The following is a 27,962-nucleotide window of genomic DNA, read 5'->3' as shown; positions in this document are numbered from 1 at the left end:
CAAAAAGGTAAATATGGAATAGATTTATTTGGGAGAGCATCTAGAGAAAAGTGGTTTAACAATTTTAACAATTAGCAATGGAAAAGACAAGCTCCCAGGTGGAACTCACAATTAACCAGAAGAAAGGAAATACATCATTCATAAATTGATAGACTAAATCCTTAGAGGAGTTTAACGCCCCGGAAGAGTTAGTTAGCTCTAACAAGAAGAAAGAGGCATGGAAAATGGGGTGAGAGGAAAGATACCATGAGACAGTGTCCCCAAAAATGGAATAAGCAAAGATGGCGGGAGCCACAGGCAGATTTATTGGGGAAATTTAACCTCTAGGGTTTGGCATAAGTTGGATTTTCAACTGGACACAGCAAGGTGGGACTACCCAAGACCCCCAATCCCCATCAGTGTCTTTCTCAGTTTGCTTCAGGGAGTAAATACTTCAATTTTTCTCGGCCAAACACATCTAATTAATCAGGACCTCATCACAGTCAAACTTTAAAAGTCAAGATTTACCAAGCCACTCCTCCAGTATGGCCCGCTACTGAGGAACTCATGGATTCTTGAACTTTTCTCTAAATATTTTCCCTAACTTAACTTTCTACCCCTCCCATACCAACCCTCAACCCTCTTCCATGGAGCATTCTGACTGTGCTCAAATATATTACAAGTACATCACTAAAAGAGGAATCCCCACTCTCAATCTCTACCATTTGTTCATGTCTTCTTACAAAGTGCTCATGTATACTTATATTTAAGGGGAGGATCTGGTTGCACGGATTAGATTGGGAGGAAAGAAAGAAGAGAATAGATAAAATTAAGGATTTTGTCCATGAATAAACAGGAAGATTTGAATTCAAAGAAATCTGGTTTCACGTCCCAATTTGAACAAGCTACCATATGATCCTGGGCAAGTAGTCACCTTTCTGCACCTCTTCGGGAAATAGCATTTCATAATTCTCAAAATGCTACATAAATGTGAATTAGTGTATCTTCCTCTAGGGATAGTGAGATATTACAAAGCATTGTCATTACTGTTGTTGTCTATCCTTTGTTCTTTAAGAGGACATTAGGATATCAAGAGGAGGATGTATAGGAACTTGCAAATGAATTGGTTTTAAATAAGACAAAGCTGGGCAAACCCCCCACTCTCCAGTCATTGGACATAGATAACTGATAATGGCCCAGGATGCAGTGATGATTTTGGCCTTTTTAAGCTAAAATTTTTCCCAGGATCACTTTGTCTGAGACCATACTATTTTAGTAGTTAAAAATTAGGTAAGAATTTAGGCAAAAGATGGCTTAGTTTGCCTTCCCAAAAAAATCAATCTGGGAAGGTTTCTAGACAGTACAGAAACAATTGCTACTTACACTCAACTCTGAGCCATCAAAACCTAAAAAATGAAAAAACAGAGAATCATGCGTAGGTATCTATTATTGGCCAGTGAAAACCAGAGTGATTTCATTTCAATTTCAATGGACTTGAATCAAAATCTGGTTTTCTAGAGTTGTATTTTAAGAAATCATAAATAAAAACTACATGAGACAAAGAGTTTAATTGTTGCAGTTTTTTTTTTTTTTAAGATAGGATAAATAAGTAGGGAAGGAAAAAATCTAGTCCCCCAAAAAGCTTGTGCCATCAAATGAGTAGAATATAGTCTCCTCAAGGAGAGGGATCATGCTTTTTAGTCTTTTTATATCTATCACCTTGCACAGTGGGAGTTACTTAATAAAAGCTTGTTCAGGAAAGGTACATTGGGGATAACCCTGAATGGACAGACCAGGTGGAGGCAGAATGCAGAGATTTTTCATTTAAAATCTAATTTGCAACTAGTCCCAGTAACTCCATAAAGTCAATACACACCTTTGACACAGAGGAAATATAAAAGACAAGAGTGTTTGTTTTTGATGATCCACAAAGGGGCTGCCTACTAGACAATGATTTCACTCCCAAGGCATGGCACTGATAGCAAAATCAAACAGCCCACAAATTGGAACAGCCCAAAGGCATTATCTTATACTTGATTCATGGCCTCAACTCTCTTCAAAGGCCTTTATCAGCAGGACAAAGTGAAATATAATTGTTATGATTACTGCTCTTCTGCAAGCTCCACGAGTTTTAAAGTTTCCTCTCCCTCCCCAAACCCATCTAAACTTTCTGCTCCTGGCCTTCAGTAGAATAAGTGGTTGCCTAACTGCCTAAAATAGGACAGAGTACATAAGTTGTGATGAAGGGGGGAGAGGAGAAAAGGAAGGAAGCCGGGGGGGTTTCCTCCCATATTCTTTTTTTTTTATACCCTATATGATCTCAGTCAAGTTACTGAACTTTTGGGACCTGTTTCTTCACTTATAAAATGGGAATTAGGGGAACTTGATGAGAAAACAAGAAGCATATGATGTGCCAGACATTGGGATAAGTGTTTTACAAGTATTAATTTATTTGATCTTTACAACAATACTATGAGGCAGATACTGTTATGATCCAAACTTTATAGTTAAGGAAACTGTAAGTTAGTGACTTGCTCAAAGTCACCTAGCTAATGTCTGAGGCTGGATTTATACGCAGATCTTCTGATTCTAAGCCTCGAATACATGCACTGAGCCATTTTTGATGTTTAGTCATTTTGAGTTGTGTCTAAGCTTGTGATCCCTTTCAGTATTTGCCTGGTGAAAATACTGGAGTATTTTGTCACTTCCTTCACCAACTCATTTTACAGATGAGGAAACTGAGCCAAATGGGGTTAAGTGACTTGTCCAAGTTCACACAGCTAGTGTCAAAGACTGGATTTGAACTCAGGTCCTCTTGACTCTAAGCCTAGCACTCTATTCATTGTGCCATCTATTTGCCCATTCTGTCTCTAATAAGGATAGGGGAAAAGTTATATTAGATAATATGTAAGGTCTCTTGATTTTCAATCCATGATCCAAATGGCAATCTGTAACAGGGAAGGCAACAGGTCACCGGGTAGCCAAAGCAAAGCACCAGAAATCATGAGATGGAATAGCCCCAGATACATTTTCCTACTTTACAGTTTTACCTCAGCCAGAACTAGGGCTCACAACAATTAGAAAGAAACTGTAAACCTACCCATCCCTCAGCAATTTGTTCCCTTCTTCTCTTCTATAACTCTGTTCAAGCTACTCTAAGGATTTGATTTGTGATCCTTCTTCAGTTTCCCAACTGCCCTTGTCAGGATTTTTTTGTGCCACAAACTTTTTAGGGGACTAGATTTTTTTCCTTCCTTAATTGTTTATCCTAGCTTTAAAAAAAAAAAAAATTAACACTTTTGTCTCATGTAGTTTTTAATTTATGATTTCTTAAAATATAGCACTAGAAAACCAGGATTTGATATAGTCCATTGAAATTCAAATTAAATCAGTTTGGCTTTCACTGACTGGCCAATAATAGGTACCTACCCAAGCATCCTTTTTCAATGTTTGGATGTTGACTGCTCAGAGTTAGTGTAAATAGCAATTGTTTCTGTTCTGGTTAGAAACTCTGAGGGGCTTCCCTTCCAAGACTGATTCGTTTGGGAAAGCAAACTAGGTCATCTTTTGCCTAAATTCTTACCTAACCTTTAACAACTGAATGGGTATCATCTTAGACAAAGGGAGACCGAGGAAGCCCCTCAGCTTAAAAAGGCCAAAAAGACCACTGCATCAGGGGCCATTATCAATTGTTCCAATCTAGATCCAACGACTCTGGAGAAGAGAATGGATGTGAATGAGTTTGCACAACTGTTTTCCTATCTCAAGTAATCCCTTCCCTAGAGCTACCTGAAGGTATCCTAATATACCTCTTGGCTAGAAACTTTTAACATATCACTTAGGAAAGCATATTAGATTTCTAGAGCCTTGAATCTTCCTTCTATCACACTTGTGACCTGACTTCCATCTTATTCCTGAAAACAAATTGCAGGGTGCCAGTTAGATGGCAAAGAAACCCCATCCTTCAAGGAAATAACAGCTACCATTAGCATTTCTTAAGGGCATGGTATCAAAGTTTTCTTCCTCGGTTCTGTTCATTTATTAAAATTATACCATAATCTTCCTTTTTTCTTTGCTCATGAAAATTACTGATAACCAGGATTTAAATGGTGCTTTAAAGTATGCAGAACATTTTGCTTATGTTATTGCTGCTTTAAGATTTGCAAAATACATAGGCTATCTCATTTGATCATCTCACCAACCCTGTGACTGACATAGGAACTATTATTCCTTTAATTTTAGAGATGAGGAAACTGAAGCAGGAGTTAAGTGACTTACTCATTATTATATAATTAGGGAGCATTCAAATTCAGGGCTTCCTGGCTCTAAGTCCAACACTGTCTATTGTGCCTTCTAGCTATCTACTAATATAATGATTTTCTATGATTTCTTCTAGCAAGCCAAACTCAGATCATTTAAAAACAATTTCTCTAGACCTAACCATTAAGAGATCATACAATAGAATCCGAAGAATACCAGATTATGAGTCAGAGAAATGTGGTCCAAATCCTGATTTGGCCTGTTCTGAAATGTATTAATTCCAGCAGGTTTCTTCTTTAGTCTTCAATTTTCTCATCTACAAAATGAGGGCAGTTGGGGACTAAATGTCTAAGATCCTATATTCCTAAATTGTATAACTACTTTTATTTTTGGAAGGAGGTCGGGGTGGTAATTGGAGTTAAATGACTTGCCTAGGGTCTTACAGACAGTAAGTGTCTGAGGCTGGATTTGAATTCAGGTCTTCTTGACTCCAGACCCAGTGCTCAATCCACTAAGCCACCTAAATTGTCCCCTGTATATGATCATTTTAAAAGATTATTTTTCATCTTCCACCCATCAAATGATTTTGTAAAAATTATATGAAATTTACTAGGATTAATAAGAGTAAAATAAAGTTAAAATTTTAAAATTAAACAAATTGTACTGAGGCAAGAGAAGGGAATGAAGTCAGAGAAGAGTTCTTTTTAATCTTAATTAAGTATTCTTTCAGTTTTACTACAGATCTTGTATTGGGTGGGAGTGGGGGGAGAAAGCAAGGACAATGGTCTCAAGATAGGCTGTGCAACATTTTGTTGCTAAAACAATTTACTCCTATATCTATCTCAGATATATACATAAATGTGAAGAATTTTAATGTTTGACATCGTTTTTTCAAAAAGGTAACATAACTAGTTTTTTAACCAATAAATGAGATGTAATTATTAAATTTCTATTCTTTGCTATACTTCACAAATAAATATTGGAGTGGGAAAATTGTAGAATGTCCCAATTCCAACCAGCAAGTATTTATTGTTTCCAATGGCCTAAAGTACATTTCAATGAAAAATGAAATAAACCTCAAAACTTCATATATGTGAGTAGGACTTTTGGGGTTCTGCTTGTTGTAGGGGGAGGCTTGGGGGGGGGGGGGAGAGGGAAATTGTAAGACAAATGAGTAGTTTTTACCTTACAGAGTTCAGTGGGAAATTGTTTGCAGGAGAGGGTTCAGACTATTATCTGTCTATCTGCAATGGCCTGTGGGACAAAGGAGTTAAAAGAGGAACAACCAAACTCAGAAAGAGAAATTTTTTGAGTATAGAATTGAGCTATGCTGGTGAAGAGACAACTTGGGACTTTTGGAAATAAAATACAGCATTTAACTCTAATAATGGAAGGATCAGGGATTTCATCTATTTGTCTCAGTTTCCTCATTTGCAAAATGAGCTGGAGAAGCAAACTACTCCAGTATATCTGCCAAGAACATCCCAATTGTGGTCATGAACAGCTGGACATGACTGAACTTAACATCAGTTTACCAGGAATGATGCTAAAGGATTAATGCCAGCAACAACCCACAACCCGGTGATTAAGGTACCACAAGCATTGTCATCTTTCTTTTACTAATGAGGAAAGAGAAGCTAAGAAACAGGATTCAGACACAGGACAAGTCCAGAACTGTCTCCTCTCCAATATGCAGCCTATATTTGCCAAGTTAGTGCCAGTGAACACGTGGAAGGCAAGCAGCAAAACACCCAAGAGCAATGGATTAAGCTTGAGCTTAAAATACTGGGAAATCGTGCTTAGAAGACCTAGAAGACAAAATTGCAAAATGGATAATAATGAGCCTACCTCTGAGACCAGGGAGAAATGGGTCCAAGTTCTTCCTTAGATAAATGAGACCCTACTCCTTGAATACTGGCTGGAGGTTGCTTAAGTCAAACTGAGGCCAATACTAGACTTTAGTTTAACAAGACAGGTCTCTCATTTCCTCCAGAGCCATCTTTAACATATATCTGGTCACGGGACCCAGACGGTTCTGGAGGAGAAAGTAAAGCTTGTGACTTTGCACAGCCCTCCCCTCAATTAAGTTCAACTCATTTGAATGTCACCTCCCAGATATCAAGGTCCTCTTCCAAAAGGAAGGACAAATAACTATGACCAAGACCCTAGGAGAACCAGTTAATCTCTTCTGGCCCCAGGCAAATCTCTAAAATTGTTGCCTAGCAGGTGCAAATCTGTTTTGGTAGAGGGCGGTTTCCTCCAGGGTAGTTCCTATGAAGTGAAATTACAGGCTTATGAAATCTTAAAAAAAAAAAAAAAAAAAAAGGCATTAGATTTTTGTTGTATTTTTCATGTTTGAACTCTTCATAACAAAATTCAAATCACTGTCTGGATTATTTCTGTAATATCAGAATTCTGTTGTAGCAAATTAAAATAAAGTAGGTAAATATTCTTAATGAGGCTAAAATCTCTTGTGATATACACAGATTTGGATTATGCTGATTTTTTTTCTTTAACAACAGGATTGGTTAGGTTTATGATGACACTTTAAAAGAGTCTTCCTCTCACATGCTTGAGATCAAGGAGCAATAATCCAACAGAAATTCCAATTTTTCTTCATTTAGGAGACTTTCTTTTGGGATTTTGTATACATGAGTCTATCTTGTTTTTACAAAACTCTTCTTAGTGCTAGTAAGAAGGGAAAAGGAGCAAAACCCCATGCTAGGGGCTATATGGAGTTCTAACAAGAAATACCAGGCTGTAAAAAGGAAAAAAGGCAAATTTTTAAATTTACAGTTCAGTACCCCCAAAACTTTTTTTAAAAAAGCTTTGTGTGCTTTTCTCTGTGTTGATTTTCTGCTTTACAGAGCAGGTCATCTAAACCCAAACTCCATAAAGTAAGTAAATAACTAAAAAGTCTGTCCTTGGGAGTAGGATATTTTTTCAGTGTGGTTTCTGGTATCCAGGGTCAAAGACTAACATTCCTGAATGGTGGGGGAGAGCTGCAGAGAGAATTGAGAGATAATTTAGTCCTGGTGAGCTGATACTTTCTTTTAGACAAACAGTTCCAGTTGGTGGGGTTTCAATCCCAGAGAAGGCTTGGGGATAGGCTAGCAGGCACTATGGAGAATGTTTTGTCTTAAAGGCCTGCCCTTAATTATGGAAAGCATCAGAATAAGCAAAGAGCCTTCTCCACGGTTTCTACTTTTAAAAGGTGACAGCCAAAAAATAAATCAATAAATGAAACCTTGCTGTTAGAGGAGAAGAGTGGAAAGGAGCTGTCTCTTTGGGCTAGTCAATATAAGACAATTTGAGGATATATTTTGAGAATGTCCACACCTAAAATAGTATTTCTATAATTATAGTTCCAAATGGAATTGTCATCAGATTGAACTACTTATTCTAACTCAAATAACAAATAACTTCCTACTACTGCATTTGAAGAGTACCCCCCCCCTTCCTTCCATGCTGTCAATTTTCAACTAATTGTGAGGATCTGTAGGGAAATACAGCAATGTTAACTCCCAACTTAAATTTTAACCTCCCCCAAATTTAGTAGTTAAGATTTTGGAATTTCCTGTACTATGTAAAAGTGAAGGGTTACCTAACTAACAAGTGTCAGAGACTGGATTAGAATCCAAGACACACAATGGATTCTAATAACTACTCACTCTCCCAACCTAGTTTGTAAAGAATTTGGTATGAAAGAAATATAATAAAATAATTAAAGGAATTAACAACAACCAACAAATATCTATTAAATTTTTAATTAACATTATATTTATTCAATAGTTGTCAAAGAACATTTATTAAATATTTATTAAAATGTGCCAGATACTGGGCTAAGAACTGAAAAATATTATTTAGGAAAGATTTAAAAGGTAAGGAATTCATTGTAATAAAGATAACACTTGTCTATAAATTGGATTGTAATTCTAGTTCCGCTATTTACCAGTTTTGTGGCTTTCAATTAACCTCACTTTTCTGGGAGCCTCAGTTGGACCAGGAGATCTCTAAGGTCTATCCCACTTCTGACTTTCCAAGAAAATTTTTAAGATTATCCCTTTAAATGGATATCCCCTATTGTGACTATCCACAAAAGATCACTCTTTTTGTTTATTAGTTTATTAGCCCAATGCAGACTATTCCAAGGATGCACCAGATAATGTCAGCTTTGTTAATGCTTTATGTGGACTTCATATTCTTAACAAAAGTAGTATAAAAATGATTCCACAAAGAATTGTAAATGTATTACAATGTGTTACTTCTCTTAAATATATAAAGTTATCATATAAGTTTGTGTTTTTCCCCCTTTCTCCAACTCTCTCTTCCTTTCTTGGATTTAATGTTCTATATCTGAACAGAAAAAAAGGGTCAACACAATATCCAAGATTACTGGGGGGTGGGAGAGGGAATGAATATGCAACTTGAAATATTTAGCATAGTCAGATTCCCCCAAATTTAGGAGAAACTTAAGTCTTCACTTTATGAAACCCTGAACAAAACACCTTTGGGTTCTTATAAAGTTCACTTCAATTTGAACAAAAGTCTCTAAGTTTTGTTCAAAAAAGGAAAACAGTATTGATGGAAAGAACACCAAAAATCAAGAAAGCTGGTTCTAGTTTAGTTCTGTTCCTTAAGTCAAAATGTAAGCTCCTTGACATGGAAGCAATGAACATGAGTTTGGACAAGATCTTGGTCAGTGGAGGACTGAGAGCCTCAACTTTACCATGGGGCCAAGAAGAATCTGACACAATTGAATAAATGAGCAAGAAGCTCCTAAAAAACTGAGACGGTTTCCAATTTTGTCTTTTGTATCTTTTGTCCGTGGCATAGAATCTAGAGTACAGGAAACACTAAATGCTTTAGTGAATCAAAATGAATTAAAATAACTTGTTGTATGACTTTCACCAACTTAACTTAATTGAGGTGGCTCCATCCACAAAAAGCTGGCTTTTCTTCCAGCTCTAGATTCAGTGATCTGTGAGGAATGGTGGTAATGGCAGAAAGATTTGTATGAAGAAAGAACAAACAAGGAGTTGGAGAAGACGCGAAAGTCAAGGAGCCTTAGAAAAAAAATTTTCTTAGAAAGAATTATAGTTAACCTATAAATCTTCAGGGGGAGGAAATCAGAACAAGTAATCAAAGAATTGCCCAAGTTGTTTGTTTAGCTTTTTTTCCCTGTGATACATACCGTGATATTGTCTTTTTGTAAGCTGGGAACTATATCAAGTATAATTTTGGAAAACATGTTGGCAGGTCTTAACATTCCTTAAGCACAAAGTTGGCACCATTCAGAATCTCTATAATACCGAGGGGACTGCAGGCAAGAAGCATCTCTAATAAGCAATACTTACCCAAATGGAAACAGGTTAAATGTCACCTTTACTATGTATGTATGTGAATTCCTATGCATGTGCATGTTGAATCTTGTGACTAAGTTTAAAAGGGGGGGGAGGGATAGTTTTTTTCTTCTTCCTCTATTCAAGGTTCAATCCTCCGAGGTCAAAATCTTTTACTTTCCAAAACAATAGGGAGTGGTGGTACCCTGTGGCTAGATGATGATTCCAAACAATAGGTGTTTTAGAGTCTGGGTTTATTGAAACGGTCTTGTCTGTGTCCTGGGGGAGATTGTAAATGAGATGTCAATAGGACTTCTTTTGTGCAGATGGCATTCATCCTGAATCAGGGGAATTTCCTTAGGTGCCAGTATTTAAAGCTGATTTGTTGCTGCTCTTAGCTAAAACTTTTTTTTTTAATCAAACTCCCAGAGCTAACTGCAATGAATGAGTCATTTGGTGTGATTGTAACTTCCTCCCCTCCTAAGCAATGACTCAGTAATTTACATTTAGAAAGGAAAGCTCCTAAGAAGATTGCTCCTAGGATTTTTCTGGAGAGCTTGATCCTCTTTTTCCAGACCATCACGTGGGCTTGAGCTGTCAGCAATCCGGTTAACCCTGGGGAGACTAGCCAAGTTGTTTTTCTCACTCCTAGGAAAACTTCGGGTGATTTGACTTGCTTGGTTTTTGAAATCTTGAGAAAAGCAGCCAATTTCCTGCCTGAAAGCTTTTTATTTTTATTTAACCTCCCCACCAAGTTGTTGTTGTTTTTTCCCCTCTTTTTTGTAAATGACTGGCCATTTCAATTCACATAATTATAGTGAGGTAAGATTTAGCTAACTCCTTCCCAAGCAGATAAAGCAACAGTTTTATTACCTCTCAGCCAGGTGCCGGAGGGTAACAAGACTTGCCTTAAGATAAGGTTATCAGTAACTGCAAATGGGTTGAACCTCAGAGCGGCAACCATCAAAATGCTCCTAGTCCACTACTGACAGATCTTTTGATCCAAATAGTAGCTCTCATTTTTGCTAAGGTTTTCTCCCTTATTCTGGTACAAAACTTCGTGGAATATTGTTTTAATTTCTTTTTTCTTCTAGTCAATGGAAAGAAAAACAGCCAAATTCTCTAGGTACTATATGGGTTTCCAATCTTTACTTATTAAACAACATCTTGTGTTTTATTCCAAAACGGCCTGAACCTGGGTGTGACTAAAGTATAGGAGATGCGAGAACAAATAGATCCTGGTAAAGTCATGTTAAGAAATTAAACATTATACTACAGCATATAGTCTGTCAACATCCTCTAGGGAAATAATTTGTTGCAAACTTATTAAAAGACAAATGTGGGTTTGTGTTGTAAGTGGTGGTGGTGGTTTCTAACATTGTACAGTCTAACATACTATGCATAACACTGAGATTAGGTGCTGGGGATCCAAGGACAAAGAACTATGGACCCTAACCTCAAAAACTTCATATTCTACATTTAATAAGTGTTGGTGCTTGTGAAAATCCAGAAATTTCTTTATTATTACTTACTGTTTATAGTTTTTAATAAGTTTATTTACTATTTATAGTTTTCTCTTATTACTTAACTACAGTTACTTTTGAGAAAGGAAGTTAAGAAAATAAGCAACACTAGGAAGACTTTTTTGCTAAAGGGTATCTGATTCATGATAAAAGATATACATACATCTGTCTCCTTTAACTTAAAGTATGCGAACAGAAATGCCAATTTTCTCAATCTCCAGGCAACACTTTTTTTTTAAGGCACATTTTCCAAGTCCATGTTCAAAATGTGCCTGATAGGTCTATAACTAATGAATGCAGAATGCTGTTTCCAGATAAACCTTTAGGAGCCCTCCTTAAGCTACATTAAATGAGTCTTGGCATTTAGCCGGAGCCTTGGGTAGGAGTCAGTCTCTCAGAGGTCCAAAAGTGCAGTAACAATTTATAGTAGGCTAGGAGAAAGAAAGGAATGCTTGCATTATTTAGTTTGCAATCGGTGTGGGACAGGCTCTGTAGCCAGGGGACAGGGAGTTGGAGCTGAACAGGTGAAGAAAAAAAATGTCAACTAATAAATTTAGAGAATTTATCCATAAGCATGCATCAAGCTGAGTATGTGAACAACTGCCCATATAAAAATTACCTAACAGCACACATTATTAACATTAGATCTAAATAGATGATCCATATAATGAGACTTCTGGGTCTCAGTAAAAAGACAAGTACAAAGCATGCTGGGGTTGAACTTTTGAGCTCTTTTTTGTGACTTTTCTTCCCCTATCAGAAAGTAAATTTCCTGAAGGCAAAGGCTGTCTTTTTTTTTTGTACTTTTTTCTAGCAACTTTAGCAAATAGCAGTGTCTTGTCTAACAAATAGTAAGTGGTTAATAAATGTGTTTATCTGGCCCAACTAACCCTTTCTATTAGAATTAGGAAGGATCAGAAGTATTTTTAAAATCTAATCTACAGTTCTCTTGGCTTTAAAAGTCTTAAAGAATCCATAAATAACCCACCTTAGGTAGTGGATATAGGTAATGGGAATACCCCCCCTTAAGGAAACTATAGGTGTGTGCCTTTGGTGGGTCAGGGATCAAGGCAAATCTATAGCTTAAAACAGAGATTTTGCAGGGACACTGATACATTGTTGGTGGAACTGTGAACACATCCAGCCATTCTGGAGAGCAATTTGGAACTATGCTCAAAAAGTTATCAAGCTGTGCATACCCTTTGATTCAGCAGTAACACTACTGGGCTTATACCCCAAAAAGATATTAAAGAAGGGAAAGGGACCTGTATGTGCCAAAATGTTTGTGGCAGCCCTGTTTGTAGTGGCTAGAAGCTGGAAGATGAAAGGATGTCCATCAATTGGAGAATGGTTGAGTAAATTGTGGTATATAAACGTTATGGAATATTATTGTTCTGTAAGGAACGACCAGCAGGATGAATACAGAGAGGACTGGCGAGACTTACATGAACTGATGCTGAGTGAAATGAGCAGAACCAGGAGATCATTATATACCTCAACAATGATACTGTTTGAGGATGTATTCTGATGGAAGTGGACCTCTTTGATAAAGAGAGCCTTAATTGATCAAAGATGGACAGAAGCAGCTACACCCAGAGAAAGAACACTGGAAATGAATATAAACTGCTTGCATTTATGTTTTTCCTCCGGGTTATTTATACCTTCTGAATTCAATTCTCCCTGTGCAACAAGAAAACTGTTCAGTTCTGCACACATATATTGTATCTAGGATATACTGCAACCCATTCAACATGTAAAGGACTCTTGCCATCTGGGGGAGGGGTGGAGGGAGGGAGGGGAAAAATCGGAACAGAAATGAATGCAAGGGATAATGCTGTAAAAAATTACCCTGGCATGCGTTCTATTAATAAAAAATTATTTAAAAAAAAATAAAAAAAATAAAAGAGATTTTGTATCATGGATCTCTTTAATGATCAGATGAATCTTACTGAAGAACATTCAGATAAGAATAATATCCGATGAATCTTGTCTGAATAATATTTTCTTTTGTTTTTAATTTTTGAAAAAATTACATAGACCCCCCCCAAAAAAGAATGTTTCCATATACACAGCACAGCATTAAAAAAATTCACTATAAAACTGTGAATTTACATTTCATACTGTTTTTTTTTTAAACTATAAGTAGTAAAGCTAGTTTGCTTTCTATGCTTTCTTCCAAGTTTTCTTTTATCCTCTGCTATGCACTTTTAATTTTTTTGTCCCCACTTCCCCCTTTGGCTATTTTTAGACACAAATATTTATATAGATGTAGAACCATATTATACATACTTCTGTTTATCAGTTCTTTCTCTGGAGGCAGATAATATCTTCTTCCAAAGTCCCTTGTATTTGATTTGAGTATTTGTTATACTCAAAATGACTTATTTGTTCAAAGTTGTTCTTAAAACAATATTGCTGTTATAGTATGCTACCTTCTCTTGGTTGTGCTCATTTCTCTCTTCTTTATTTCATGCAATTTTTTTATGTTTTTCTAAAAACAACAAGCTTATCATTTCATATAACATATAACATTCCATCCAATATGCCACAACTTGTTTAACCATTGCTCAATCGACAGACAGCTCCAAAATTTCCAGCTTTTTGTCACCACAAAGAGTTGTTATAAATATTTTAGAACATATAGGTTCTTCTCCTTTTCACCTAATCATCTTGGGAAATATATGGTATTGCTGGGTCAACGGGTATAGATTCCAAAGAATAATATTTTTAAATGCATAAAATACATGGGATTACAAACAAAATCAATATATTGAAATATCATTCCAAAAAAATTTGTTAAATTCATATATTTCAGATTAATAATCCCTAGCCCAGAAGATCATAACTTTAGTTATATACTATAATCTTCCCAGCAGAAGGGTCTGAACTAGTCTACTTCCAAAATCTTCCAAGATTCCCATAGGAAGAGGGAATAGAGTGTGGAAAGTAGGATGTCAGAAAATCTAAACTCTGGTCTTCACTAGCATCAACTAGTTTTCCTACCTTGAGCAACTCATTCACTTAGGTTCACTTTCTCCACCTGTAAAATGAGATGGTTAATGGCCATTTAAATCTCCAAAGTCCCTTTCAGTTTTAAAATGATATGGTTTTTATTTCTTTAGAAGAAACCATAAAACCACAAGTTTAGTATGCTGGTCTTTATTCTTTTCTCAAGAAACCATGATTACAATCATGGTTTAGATTTAGGATGTCCTAACAAAACATCCTAAACTATTTAGTAGCTTGTTATAATACTTTGGGTTTGTTTTTTTTTTATTCTGAGTCCCAAAGATTTCCTGATATGGCATCAGACCTTTGCTGATCTTGTCCCTCACATTAAATTTGGCAGTTACCAAGTGTTAAAGAACAGCAATCCTGAGGTACTAGAACTACTATGAGACCTAAAAATGAGGAGATAGAGGCATATTCACAGTTTTGCCACTGCAAAGTCTATAGGCAGGGACGGCTAGAAGTATAATAGATAGCACACTGGCCCTAAAATCAGGAGGACTTGAATGCAAATCCAGCTTCTGACACTTGCTCTGGTCAAGTCATTTTAACCTCATGTATCCCTTATCTTTCTCCCCTTTCCTTTCCCCGCAAAAATACAGTCTCAGTAGTAATGCACATAGTAATAAAGTACATAGAATCAGGAATATGAGAGCCCAAATCTGGTCTCAAACATTAACTAAATGAACCTGGACAAGTTATTAACCTATCTGCCTCAGTTTTCTCATCTGTAAAATCAGGATAAGAATATAGCACCTATCTATCTATGTATACACACACACACACACACACACACACACACACACACACACATATTTTGTAATTTTTTTGTAAGGCATTTTGTAAAGCCTGGCACACAGTAGGCATTTAATAAATACTTGTTTCCTTTAACTATCTTGAAATTAAAGGAGTTGGATTAATTTTTAAGATCCCTTTCAGCTAGAATAGAGAGGCAATTGGGTGTGGTGAATAGAGCTGGCTCTGGAGTTTGGGAGATCTCACTTCAAGTTCTGACTGACCCACACAGGATATGAGACACTTGGCAAAGTCAATGCTCTAGCTAAGGCAGCTAAGTCTACGTAATAGCATAGAGAAGGTGTAAACTTATACCAGTAGTTTCCTCACCTGAGAGTTTCCTATTCTAATGAAATTCCAGGTCCAAAGCCTATCCTTCCAGCTATAAAGTTCTATGATTCTGTTATTTGGAAACCAAAAAATGTGTGAAGTTTTAACTGGACTAAATTATAGATGTTAATAATATTCCATTTACAGATCCAGATTTAAATATATTTGTGGATATATGTGTGTGTATATACATATATATATGCTAGCTATATATCTCCTAATAAAAGAAATAATAGGGTAAATAATTAACAGGATAATTAAATACAACAGTATTCCCATATAGCCTTTCATCCCAAGTTCAAATAATTAAATTCAACAGACATTTATTAAGAGCATAATATATCCAGGGCACGAAGCTTAGTGCTGGATAATTAATTATTTCACTTGGCTTGGCCTTAAACAACAGGAAGGATGAATATTCGATGCATTTTCTTTTATTTTCTTTACCTCCATGGACATCCTGTTTTCACAAGCTTATGGGTTTGGCATTGTATTGTGTAAAAGCTTTCCTGTCTGATCTCAGGTCTGCTTTCCCCCATCTGCCTAATGTAACATCATACTGCTGCTTTTATGAGAGCCATGCCCTCTTCCCAAAAGCCCATTAGTTTACAGGCACTTTGTCAGTGAGCAAAGGTTACTGACAAGTCTAAAATAAAATTTTAGTTCTGACTTCAGTTTGACTGAAGTCCCATTAAATATTATATAATGCTTTATACAGAGATCATTCTAAGAAACTATAATCACTTTCCTGATATAAGGAAAGAATTTCAATACGGATGTTATAACAAGCTATCATCCAGAAACAATTGGTTATAACATTCTGGTAGTGATGGATGCATTGTTATTTCTACTTTGTTTTCTGTCACATGGTGTGACATTACTGAGTAGTCATTACCACCCCTACCCCTTCTCAGTTAGTCACCAGCTGTCAGGCTAGGAGGGATGATTTCACTCTTGTTCGTTTCATTTACTCCTGGCTTTGAGATCACTTCTTCCAGGTAATAACCAATTCTCTTGAAATAATGAAATCATAAAAAAAACAGAGTTCTTAACCCTCAAACATCTTATGCCTTACTCAGACAAATTAAGAGGAAAAGGAAGAGGCAGATGTTCCAAAAGTTAAGGAGAGAAAAAAAGAATCAAATAGCAATTACATCAAGAAAAGGACAGTCAGCGCCACCAGAACATCTAGGTATATGTCCAGGTAAAGCAAAATATAAAGAACTGAGGGTAATATGGGGAAAATCCACACAAACCAATAGTTTAGGGTAAGCTGAGTCTAGTGAGTTGCTTGAGTTCTGAGTTGTAATGGGGCTAAAATTAATTGGGTATTTTCCCTAAATTCAGCAGCATTAAATTGAGCCAATCGAATCAACCCAGGTTGAAAAGAAAATAGGTCAAAACTGCAATATAAAACGAAGGAGAGAAGGCCAAGGGAAAAAGAAAAGGAAAAAGGCATGAGGGAAAGAAGGAGGGAGGAAGAGAAAGAATGAGGGGAAAAAGGAAGAAGGAAGGAAAGTTTTTTATATATTTTCAAATTACTACTTTCTCTTTTTCAAAGTAATTTGACAAAGGCAGGGAGGGAGGAAGAAAGAAAGAAAAGAGGGAAGGAAGGAAAAGGGAAGGGAAGGGAAGGAGAGAAGAAAGGGAGAGAGAACATGTAGGGTTAGTTACATCAAAAGCTGAACTGCTTCCAAACATTTTCCCTGGCAAGTGGGAGGGACAGGTGGGCCTGGGTTTGTGGCAAGGCCCAGTAGGAAGCACTTACAGATTGAGGTAGAATGTAGTTTTCCCAGAGAATATAAAGTATTTCCACCTACATCCCATCTAAGGCAGTCTCCTTCATTTTGAGTTCCTGATTCTTTCCTTCTGGGAAAGCTGTCATTCCTGTTCCTGAATACCTATTCCATGCACTGACAAAAGCAGCCCCCGTATGCAAATATTGTAAACAGTTATCTGGGAACAGTGGTATCTTATAAAGAATGAAATAGCCAATAAGCTATCCCTTTTCTTTTTCATTATGCCACCCAGAGTGAACCCTCCTCTCAATCAAATCTATTAATACAAATCAAAAAGCTCTATCTAAACTTGCAGCAACAAGCATTGGCCCAACTCGGTATTTCTGAACTACCTCTCCTTCAGCAAGCATTTATTAAAAACTATTCAACTAGGTGCCATGCTAAATAGACTAGAAAGTTAAAAAAAAAAAAAAAAAAGAGTCTTGGTCCTCAACTAACTTACATTCCACCAAAAGAGCTATAGTCCCATGTACAATTAAATCTGATACAAAATAAGGGTGTGATGGAGTTAAAGGGGATGGGAAACTTGTCTAGAAGATGTGGTACCTAAGCTGAACTTTGAAAGAAAATTATTTTAACAGACATAAATATAGTGTTTCAATACTAACATAACAATACCGATGTTACTATATGGCAACCAAATGGAAAACTAAAGATGACTCATATCTAGAGGGAAATAATGTTGAATAATTGTTGAAAATTTCAAATGAAGGACTAAAAAAGATTATATTTAATCTGAGAATTTTTGAGTAAGGGAATAATAATACTTTATTAAGTTAGAGGAGGATTAAATGCCAAAGGAACATTCACTTAGAAATGTCTAGCAGGTCAAGTGAGACTAAAATTCAGAAATATTAGAAATTGATTAATTTAGGTTATCATCTACAGAGAGATAAATATGAAACCATGTGAGATCAATCAAGGAAAAAAATGTAAAGAGGACCCAGGGCAGAACTTTGCAGAACACTTATACTTAGGGTTCTAAAGAAGAGGTTAAGCAGTTAGGGTTTGATTAAGGAATTAGGAAAGTACAGTATTAAGAAATGCTTAGAAGGACAGAAGAGGTAACTAGGCCAAAATTGTCAAAAGCAAAAAGGTTAAGAAAGACAGAGAAAGATCCTTGTAATTTAGCAATTCTTTAGAACTGCAAGAATTATTGATCTCTTTGAGAAAAGTTTTCTGGACAAAGGATGAATAAGGTACAAATTAGTATGAATGTGGGTTAAAAGGAAAAGACAAAAAACAAAAAAGAGAAAGTAATGGGGAAAAAATGTAGGGCCATAGCTTTGGGGGATAGGAGAGTGAAAGAAAGTATTAGCTTTTTGTTTCCGTTTTTTTAGATAGGGAAGACTCAAGTGTTTGTGAGCAACAGGAAGGAGTCAATAAACAGAGAGCTAGCTTGAAAAAAAGAGAAGGGGATTCATCACTGGGGAAAGCTTCCAAAGGAGACAGAAATTGGAATCAAGGGTACCAATGACCTTGGAAAGAAATGCCACTTCATTTTTTAAAGATGAAACAAGAGAGAGAGAGACAGACAGACAAAGAGAGAAAACACAATGGGATAAAAGAATCAAGGGTAAAAAGGATAACTATAAAAGCAAAACAATAAAGGGAAGGCGAGGTCAGAATAGGAATAATATTGGAAAACTGGTTAAGGATTAAGGAATGAGATGTTGCAGTCAAGGACAAAAATCAAGTTTTGGAGTAGTGAGGCAATGAGAAAGATAAAGTAAGCACCTGTGAAACAGGTGAGATTTCAGTTTTTAAGATCTTAGAGTTGGAACAGTTTCAGGTGAGAATGGGGGTCTACAGCAGGATGAATACAGAGAGGACTGGCGAGACTTACATGAACTGATGCTGAGTGAAACGAGCAGAACCAGGAGATCATTATATACCTCAACAACGATACTGTTTGAGGATGTATTCTGATGGAAGTGGATCTCTTCGATAAAGAGAGCCTTAATTGATCAAAGACGGACAGAAGCAGCTACACCCAGAGAAAGAGCACTGGGAAATGAATATTAATTGCTTGCATTTTTGTTTTTCTTCCCGGGTTGTTTATGCCCTCTGAATTCAATTCTCCCTGTGCAACAAGAAAACTGTTCGGTTCTGCACACATGTATTGTATCTAGGATATACTGTGACCTATTCAACATGTAAGGGACTGCTTGCCATCTGGGGGAGGGGGTGGAGGGAGAGAGGGGAGAAGTCGGAACAGAAGTGAATGCAGGGGATAATGCTGTAAAGAATTACCCAGGCATGGGTTCTATCAATAAAAAGTAAAAATAAATAAATAAATTTCATGGGGGAAAAAAAAAGAAAATGGGGGTCTAACATGTAATAATCCCCTATGAATGCATCAAATGTAATGAAGATGGGGAATCATGTGAGTTGAGGAAGCTGATGAACTGGAAGGAAGTTGTGTTAAAAGGGTCATAAATGTGAATACTGAAATCATCAATTTTGAGGACTTCCAACTCATTTTAAGTATGGAAGACCTGAAAAGACCACATTTGAGGAAACAGAAACATTTTGATACACCCCAAGTAGTAAAACTGATTCAACAGATAGAATTTTTCTGTCTCATAGATTACAGAATTTTTTAAAAGTTAGAGATTCTCGTTAAAGTGATAGATAGGAATAGAAGCTGAGATTTCATTGCCATAGGGAACATTCAGTGGAGGAAACTTCCCCTCTGCCTTTTTCAAAAATTAGTGGATATCAAACTCAAATAGAAATAAGACTACTGAACCATACATAAGGATCCTTCTAGGCTGCAAATGGACTCAGAAAAACACAAATTAAAATTATGTCTTGTATTTTTATTTATTTTGTTAAATATTTCCCAATTACATTTTAATTTGTTTCATCAGATTTCCATAGTGTTACAAGTCACAAGAGGTTAAATGATTTGCCCACAGTCACACAGCCTGTACTTGTCAGTGACAGGAGCATAAACTCAAGTCTTCCTAGCTCTGAGACTGAGCATCCTCTAGTCATGGATGCCTTTCTGCCTCTCTAAAGATAAAGGGAAGGGACAAGGCATTATTAAGTGCCTACTCTGTGCCAGGTACTGCGTTGAATGATTTATAAATACTTTCTATTTTGATGAAATGATGGAAACCTGGAAATAACTTTTCAATATCCTGACCATAGTTACTATTGGAGCAGGAGGCCCTCTTGAAGAAATTATGATTTTTAGATTCTTGTCATATACTTCTGGCATCTTATTTAAACTGTTATTAGTAATCAAACTACTCTTATTTGGAGCTGTAAATATTTTTGTCTTTAATATTAGTGCTTCCTAAATGCAAGCCAAAATCCAAAGTTCTTTAAAAATGGGAATTTACATTACTCAATAAACACTGATTGCCTGGTAGGTGTACAAATTATGCTAAACTGTATCCACCATGGACAGAAAGATGGAGAAAACAGTTGCAAAGCACTTTACATACTTTAACCACAATTCTGTGAGGCAGATACAACAGAGATTTGTTCCCCCATTTTGCAAGTAAGTAACTGAGGTTTAGACATTGACTGGATAGGGTCAGGAGCTTGAAGCCATTCTAACCTACAGCACCTCTACTCATGGATGCTTTCTGAAAACATTTTAAAAAGTAATTAGCCTTAAATAGAATTATCTTTTCCCACCACTGTTGACCTGTTGCTAAGCTCTATTGTTCCTTTAAAAAAAAAATACTCCAAATCAATATTTAACAAGTTTTAGATTTTATCCCAGGACCTGGGATCCATCTGAAGTGACTAGTCCACACACACCACTTTATCTTCTTTAAATAAACGGAAAGAAAGGTTTGAATAAGATGTATATTTAGTAGGTAGTCTGTTCTGAACTTTTTTCCAAGGCTTTTCGGTGGAAACATACTGGGTGAAGAAAGAGCAGCACCACCAAATAAATAAAGCCCAATTTTGGTGATAAAAGGGTTAACGGGGGGTGTGGGGGGGATTACCAATCTAGTTTATCCATTAGCATTTGAATGTGTTTACCCCCACCAGCAGAAAAGGCCAGGGGAAGTGGGGGAGGGGGAGATTTCACTGCTTTCCTCGGGCTGCCTTTAAATCCTACCTAAGCATTCCATAGGTCAGACCAGCTGGAAGGCAAATATGCAAATTAGTCAGGGCCCCAAGAAACTAAGCAGCAAAATCTAAATGGGAGATAAAAATGGAAAATACAGGAATTCCACCTTCTGGAGCAACCAGGTAAAAATCACAGTTCCAAAATTGTAATACAGACCGATTATCTTCTTATTTTCAGGTTAAAAATCCTTTCTTCCATATCTCCATCTCCCCTCCTTTCCCCCCATACCCCAGATTCCCCACCCCCCGCCTGGAAGACTTACCTTCCTTCCCGCAGCTGAGAAAAGTGGGAGCACGGAATCGGGTGCTTTGAAGCACATCAGTAATACTCCCACAGCGGCCACTGGGGGACTCTAGAGAGCAGGGTTGCAAGAAACAGTCCTCAATTTCATTGTGTTTTAAAGCCCTCCTTCCAAAAAGCACACACACTCTTCACGTTACAGCTACGAGTTGCCATGTTGCTGGTTGCCAGGCTCTTGGCCGGACTGGGGAGGAGGGGAAAGGTAAAATGCAGAGCCGTTGGCTGAGTCGGTTTCAGGCTGTGGTTCCGTTTGGAGAGCAGCTGCTCCACACCGCCTCGGATTTGTTTAGTTTTACGTTCTCAGTTAAGTGGAAGCATCTTGCATCATTTCCAGTAATGAAGTGCCTGGGGCTTTTATTTATTTATTTAAATGACTAGTTCTCAGATCCTCCCCTCCCTGGATTTGCATAGTAACCTCACCTCGGGAAATCCACCGTTTGCAGCTACTTGGGTGTCTCTTTAAAAAAAAGGAACTTTAAAGCCAGCAACTCTCCAGTTATAACAAGTGAAATAAACTTTTACATCCTTAGACCCTCCTGAGAGCGCTGTGATGTTTGGTTAGCAAGGGGAGAGCTCTCCCTCCGGTTTGCTCCCCGCCTAATATCAGCTGAATAGATCTCCAAGTTAGACATGCCCGGGCACGGGGGCATTCGCCTGGCATTAGGAAGCGTCTAGAATACTGGTTGCTAGCAGCAGGCGAGTGTTAAGAACACAGGATTTGCTTCATTGTCCTCCATTTCCCGGTTTTCCCCTTTTCTCCCCCTCTCACCGCCTCCCCACCCCCACTGGGACATTAAGAATTAAAAGTTCTTTTGCTGGGAGCTTCTGGATTCCGGAGGGAGGGTCCTCGAAAGACTCTCCTTCGGGAATGCATTCACACTGTAAAAAGACCATAACCCCTTTCCCTGAACTAAGGCCAAAGAAATCTTAGAAAATGTTCTATTTTAAAAAGAAAGCGAGAGAGAGGAAGAGAAAGAACGAAAATACTCTATTACCCTAAAAGAAAATGTTACTCTTGAGAGAGACAGAGACAGAGACAGAGAGAAAAAAAAATGCTATATTACCCTTGACAGTTTGCCCAGAGGTAGGGGAACCAAGGTTTTCTGAACAGTTCTCTTTTTTCATTTACCTCCAGGTAATTTCTACCTTCTTCAAACCCCACCCTTCTACCTGAGGCCTTTTCTATTTATTCTATATAGCTAGAACATACTTATTTACATACTATTTCCTCCATTAGAATGTGATTCTGTAGAGGAAAAGGTCTCTGATTTTTTTTCCTCCATGCTTAGCCCTAATAAGCCCTAACCCACTCTGGCCTAAAATGTGTGAAAGGAATAATGTGTAAGACCAGCAGAAGAAAAGAGAGTTTTAATGAACTTTAAATGTCCAAGAGAAGAGATTATATTTGAGCCTAGACAGGTTCCTGTAGCCTGTAACAGGTAGCTACTGGAGCTTGAAAAGAGGAGAGGGATCACAAGGCAGACCAGCCTTTAAAAATCACTTTGGCAGCTGCATGGAAAATGGAATACAGTAGGGAGAGCTTGAGGGAGGGAGACCACTGAGAAGACCAATAGTGCTGGTGAGAAGAGATGAGGGTCTGAACCAAGTCAATAGTTGTGTGAATAGAGAGAAGGCAGTGTAGAATAAGCAATATTATGGAGATAGAATCAACAAGACTTAGAAGCAAATCAGATACCTAGAGTAAGTGAAAGAGAAAAATCAAGGATGATACTAGACTTGGGAACCAGGTGATGGGAAAGATGATGATTTCTTCAGTAGGAATAGGGAACTTGAGAAGAGAAATGGATATGAAGGGAAAGACAATGAAGTGTTTTGGACATGTTGACTTTAAAATACTTAGAGGACCTCTAGTGTGAAATATCCATTAGGTAATTGGTGATATTGGAAGAGATAGCTAAATGGCTCAGTGAATAGAATACTGGGCTTGGAATGAGGGAGAACTGAGTTCAAATTTTTCCTAAGACATTAGCTGTATGAGCCTGAAAAAACTATTAAACCTCCGTTTGCCCTAATCTCCTGGAGAGGGAAATCATTCCCTTATCTTTCCCAAGAAAATCCCTTAGATAGAATGGTTCATAGGCTTATGAAGATTTGGACATGACTGAACAGCAATAATGTGAGACTAGAACTAGAGCTGCAGATCTATCGATATCAATATATAGCTATATATTGCTTGATATCTCTCTATAATATGTATATATATATATATACATATATCAATCTGCATTTATATACATTTTTGTATACATTTATGTACAGCCTATATTTAGGAATCTTCCAGAGGTTCAACTGAACTCAAAGGAACTAACAAGATCAAAAACTATAGAGAGGAAAAAAAGAGAAGGGCCCAGATAGGGAAGTGCAGATCCAGAAGAAATAAAAAGAGAACCCAGAGAGAACAAAGTCAGAGAAATCCAAAGGAGAGAATATCCAAGAAGGAAAAAAAAAGTGGTGAAAATGTCAGTGCCATAGAAGTCAAGTTGAGGAGTGAGTACCAGACATTAGACTTGCCTATTGGAAATTTTATAACTTTGGAGAGAGAGAAGTTTTAGTTGAATGATGAGATTGAAAGCCAGATTAGAAACAAATTAAAGGAGAAGGAATGGAGTAATTGATTATAGACAGCTTTTTCAAAGAGTTTAACTGAGAAGGTAAGGGGAAGAGATATATAAAGATGGATGGAAGACCTTTTTTTTTAAAGGCTAGGAGAGACTTTATTAAGCATATCTGTTAAAAAAAAAAAAAAAACAGGGAAGGAATCAATAGATAGGAAGAGACTGAAAGTAAGAAATTAGGCATAAATTAGAAAAAAACTGAAGAGAAAGGATTAAGGGAAGACGTAGAGGAGTTGATCTTGTAGAGGAAAAAGGCTATTTCTTCCCAAGAGAGGAATAATGAGGGGTCCTATCAGAGGCCAAAATAGGATTACTTTGTTATAGTGAGGGCCCAGTTAAAATCAGATAACTTAAATTTGTAGTAAATACTGACAGCATAGTTTTGTGACAGCCTCTAGAGCAACACAGGAATAAATCTAGGAGGGGGTCTGACAAGGTAGAATCTTTTATAAAACAAGAAAGTAAGGGATTAAGAACTGGTAGAGTTGAACTGATTCACAAAGTGATCAAAATTAGGAAGGGTGGAAAATGTAACCAGAGTCATGGGGATAGCTGGGAAAGTACTGATGGAGGTATTGGAAGTCACAGTAAGGTCAGGAAATAGGGTTAGGAGTAGTAAAATTGATTAAAGATTATCTGATGAGGTGAAGGAATTTCAGTGTTCTTAAACATGGAAATAATATGAGTTTGGAAAAGGTAAGAATATGACCATCCTTGTGTGTTTCTGAAGTCCAGTGGAGGAATAAGTCATGAGAATGAAGATCTGAGAAGGAAATTGGGATATTTTAAAGCATGTAATTATGTATATTGAAGTGTCTTTGTATAAAGGCAATAATTGGAGATCAAAGCTAAGTGGGATCAGATGGGACAGTTATTTAACATCTATTAAGCACCTACTTGCAAAACACTGAGCATCTAAGTCTTGAAAATAAGATAAAAGCAAAACAGCCTCTGACTTCTAGAATTTTAAATTGCATTAGGAAACACAATGTGCACCTATATAAATAAAAATTAAGTATTTCTAATGTAATACACAGTAAGATCAAGAAGGAGAGACTCCTCAATGTACCAAGCTAAGTAAAGCTACACTTGATCAAACCTATTTTGGAGCAAAAATAAAATTTTCATTGTTGAGTTTTCAAAGACTTTACCTATAGAATAAGCAAAGAAAGAGAAGAGCAAAGATAGCAAAAGATCAAGTAATTACGTTAACCAATTATAAGCTGTTAATAAAGTTGAGAATAATATTTGTTCAGTAAAAACCTCAGCTATATTGAGGTTAACTATATCTCTTTTCCCCTGAATTTATAGCACATGCTAACCATTGTTTTTGTGAATCCCTGTGTAATATTCAGATAGTAAATAGCCAAGCATCATTCTCTCTGTTTTACAGTTTAGGAAACCACTCTGAATTATAGGGCAATGGACTAGCAGAACAGCCAAAAAGGAACCATTTAAGGTTTGTGTTTATAGTATGTTTCCTTTAAATAGCATCAGGAAGTATTTTAAATAGTTCTCTGAGTTCACCATATATCAATGATATATGGTAGCTGCTTTTAGTTAGGATGATGTATTTCAAAGCCTTAGTTCAGAGGTCAGCCCTGACAGTATTGAGTCCAACAACAATGAGATTTAGACATAGACTGTGCCGTGGAATATTCACAAGGGCAACTGAGAAAACATTTTTAAAGGAGCACTAGACAAAAGTCATCAGAGAGTGCATGGGATGAGGCAGCTAGGTGATGCTGTGCAAAGAGCATTGTCCTGGAGTCAGGAAAACTCATCTTCTTAAATTCATATCTGGCCTCAGACACTTACTATAATCATGGGCAAGTCACCTAACCCTGTTTGCCTCAGTTCCTCATCTATAAAGTGAAAATGTAAATGGCAAACCATTCTAACATCTTTGCCATGAACTCCAAATGGGGTCATAAATAGTCAGACACAGCTGAAAAAGAATGAAAATAGAAATAGTTGAGTCCTGGCTGGCAACAGAATGAACTTGGGAAGAAAATCATTTTTTTTTATCTTTGATTAAAAATCTAGTTCATGTTATATTGCTAAAATACCAAAATAAGTAGTATAGCTCTTTCATGACTTTACTATATGGAGAGTTTCTTTCTTTTCTTTTTTTTTTTTTAAACTTCCATTGCTTTCCCTTGGCCTCAGGCCCTACCTGGTGGGCCAGAGAGAGAAGAAAAAGCAAGTTAGCATGGGTGAGGGGTCTAGTCCTTAGCTCCTTAGGAGCACAGAAATTTTGTTTTAACAAATTTCCCAAGACTTGTCAAGTTTTAGGGAAATTGAATCACAACTACCAAACTCTCATGATTGATTTCTAAGTCATCTAAGAATTCTATTTTATTAATTTATCATGGGTGTATATGTCAGATTTATCTTCTAGTATATGTATACTTTGTATAAGTTTGTGTGTGAGTGAGGTATGTAAAGTATCTTTCAGTTGTTTTTCAATTGTGTCTGATTCTTCATGGCCCCATTTGGGGTTTTCTTGGCAAAGATAGTGTAATGGTTTGCCATTTCCTTCTCCAACTCATTTTACAGAACAGGAAACAGACAAACAGGGTTAAGTGACTTGCCCAGCATCACACAGCTAGTAAGTACCTGAGGTCAGATTTGAACTCAGAAAGATGAGTCTTCTCAACTCCAGGCCTGAAACTCTGTTCTACTTAGCTGCATTTCTATGCAAATATACAATATATACACTCTGCATTCCATCTCAGTAGTTCAATATTCTCAGAAAAGCAAACTATGGATCACAAAAACCTTACTTGGTGAACAAAGGATCAGAAATATCTTATCTTCTTCACCCCCAACCTCCCCCCCCCAAAAAAAGATATTAACATCAAGATAATGTTAACACAGTAGAATTGTAGTCTGAAAACTCAGGTTCAAGTCCTGATTCTTCCCCTTATGAGATGTGCAACTTTGAACTTTTTAACAATCCCTTTGGGCCAAAAGTTTTCAGTTCTTGAGAGAGGCAGCAGAAGACTGGGTTTAAATCCCATCTTTGATGCTCATTACCTTGGGTAAGTCACTTAACCTTGTTTGTCTCAATTCCACATCTGTAGAATGAACTGGAGGAGGAAATGTCAAACCACTGCAGAATCTTTGTCAAGAAAATCCCAAATGGGGTCAAGAAGAGTTAACCATGATTCAAACAAAACAACAACAACAATCTGTAGGCTACTATAGAAGGGAGGATATATAAAGGGAGGATAAAAATATGTACACTAACTCTTACTTCCTTATATTTATGAGGTTCAAGTGAAATAATGTCTACGAAGCAGTTTCAATATAAATTTTAACTATTATTAATATCTTTCTCCATCATGGAGATAATTCTATCCATAATGGCAGAATCGTAGCATCATTTGGAAAATGCTGGAAAACACTAGAGATTAAATTATCAACTGTTTCTCTTTCTCTCTCTCTCTCTCTCTCTTTCTTTTTTAAAGATATTCCTTATCAGTCACCAAAACCTTCTCTCATTGCAACCATACCACATAATTAGATTACAGCCTACTTTATTATATTAGTTACATTAGCTTGGTATCTTTTTGGTGAAAATTTAAGGTTGATACCCTAAGTTATATGATGGGCACATGGAGACATTTGAAAATGGGTCTCCAGTTGCTTGATTCCCTGGCTAATCTCACACTTTATTTGTTGATTCTTGTTAGTGTCTCCTTGGGAGAGTAGTCGTATTTTCTGATTCTGTCCCCTCTGCTCTGAATATCATTATATTTCATCAGTTAAAAATGTTCAGTGTCTTAGTGTGTTTGTTTCATGTGCTTTAACTCCTGATGAATGGTTAGCTACCAACTGGGAAAACAAAACCCAAGCAGAAATCATACTGTCCTTGTTTTCACTATCTT

General features: G+C 36.8%; 1 protein-coding gene and 2 long non-coding RNA genes across 11 annotated transcripts in view; 1 reads left to right on the top strand and 2 right to left on the bottom strand.

Annotated features, from left to right (window-relative positions):
* LOC127543995 (uncharacterized) overlaps window positions 1-27,960 on the bottom strand; it is a 40,976-nt gene extending 13,016 nt beyond the window's left edge. Inside the window, exon 1 of the long non-coding RNA XR_007949354.1 lies at window positions 21,396-27,960. This is a non-coding gene — a long non-coding RNA (uncharacterized LOC127543995). The remainder of the gene's footprint in view (window positions 1-21,395) is intronic.
* The window catches only part of DLGAP1 (DLG associated protein 1), a 1,118,212-nt gene that overhangs the window by 995,029 nt on the left and 95,221 nt on the right, over window positions 1-27,962 (top strand). The gene's annotated exons all lie outside the window — the stretch shown is intronic.
* LOC127543997 (uncharacterized) lies at window positions 9-21,386 on the bottom strand. Its single transcript, XR_007949355.1, has 2 exons — window positions 18,933-21,386; window positions 9-12,598 (listed from the first exon to the last, which is right to left on the bottom strand). It is a non-coding gene; the product is annotated as an uncharacterized LOC127543997 (long non-coding RNA).

This window comes from Antechinus flavipes, chromosome 1 (genome assembly GCF_016432865.1).
Source record: "Antechinus flavipes isolate AdamAnt ecotype Samford, QLD, Australia chromosome 1, AdamAnt_v2, whole genome shotgun sequence".
Classification (NCBI taxonomy): Eukaryota; Metazoa; Chordata; class Mammalia; order Dasyuromorphia; family Dasyuridae; genus Antechinus; species Antechinus flavipes.
Note: the sequence above shows the minus strand (reverse complement) of the source record. Positions and strands in the feature narration are given on the sequence as shown.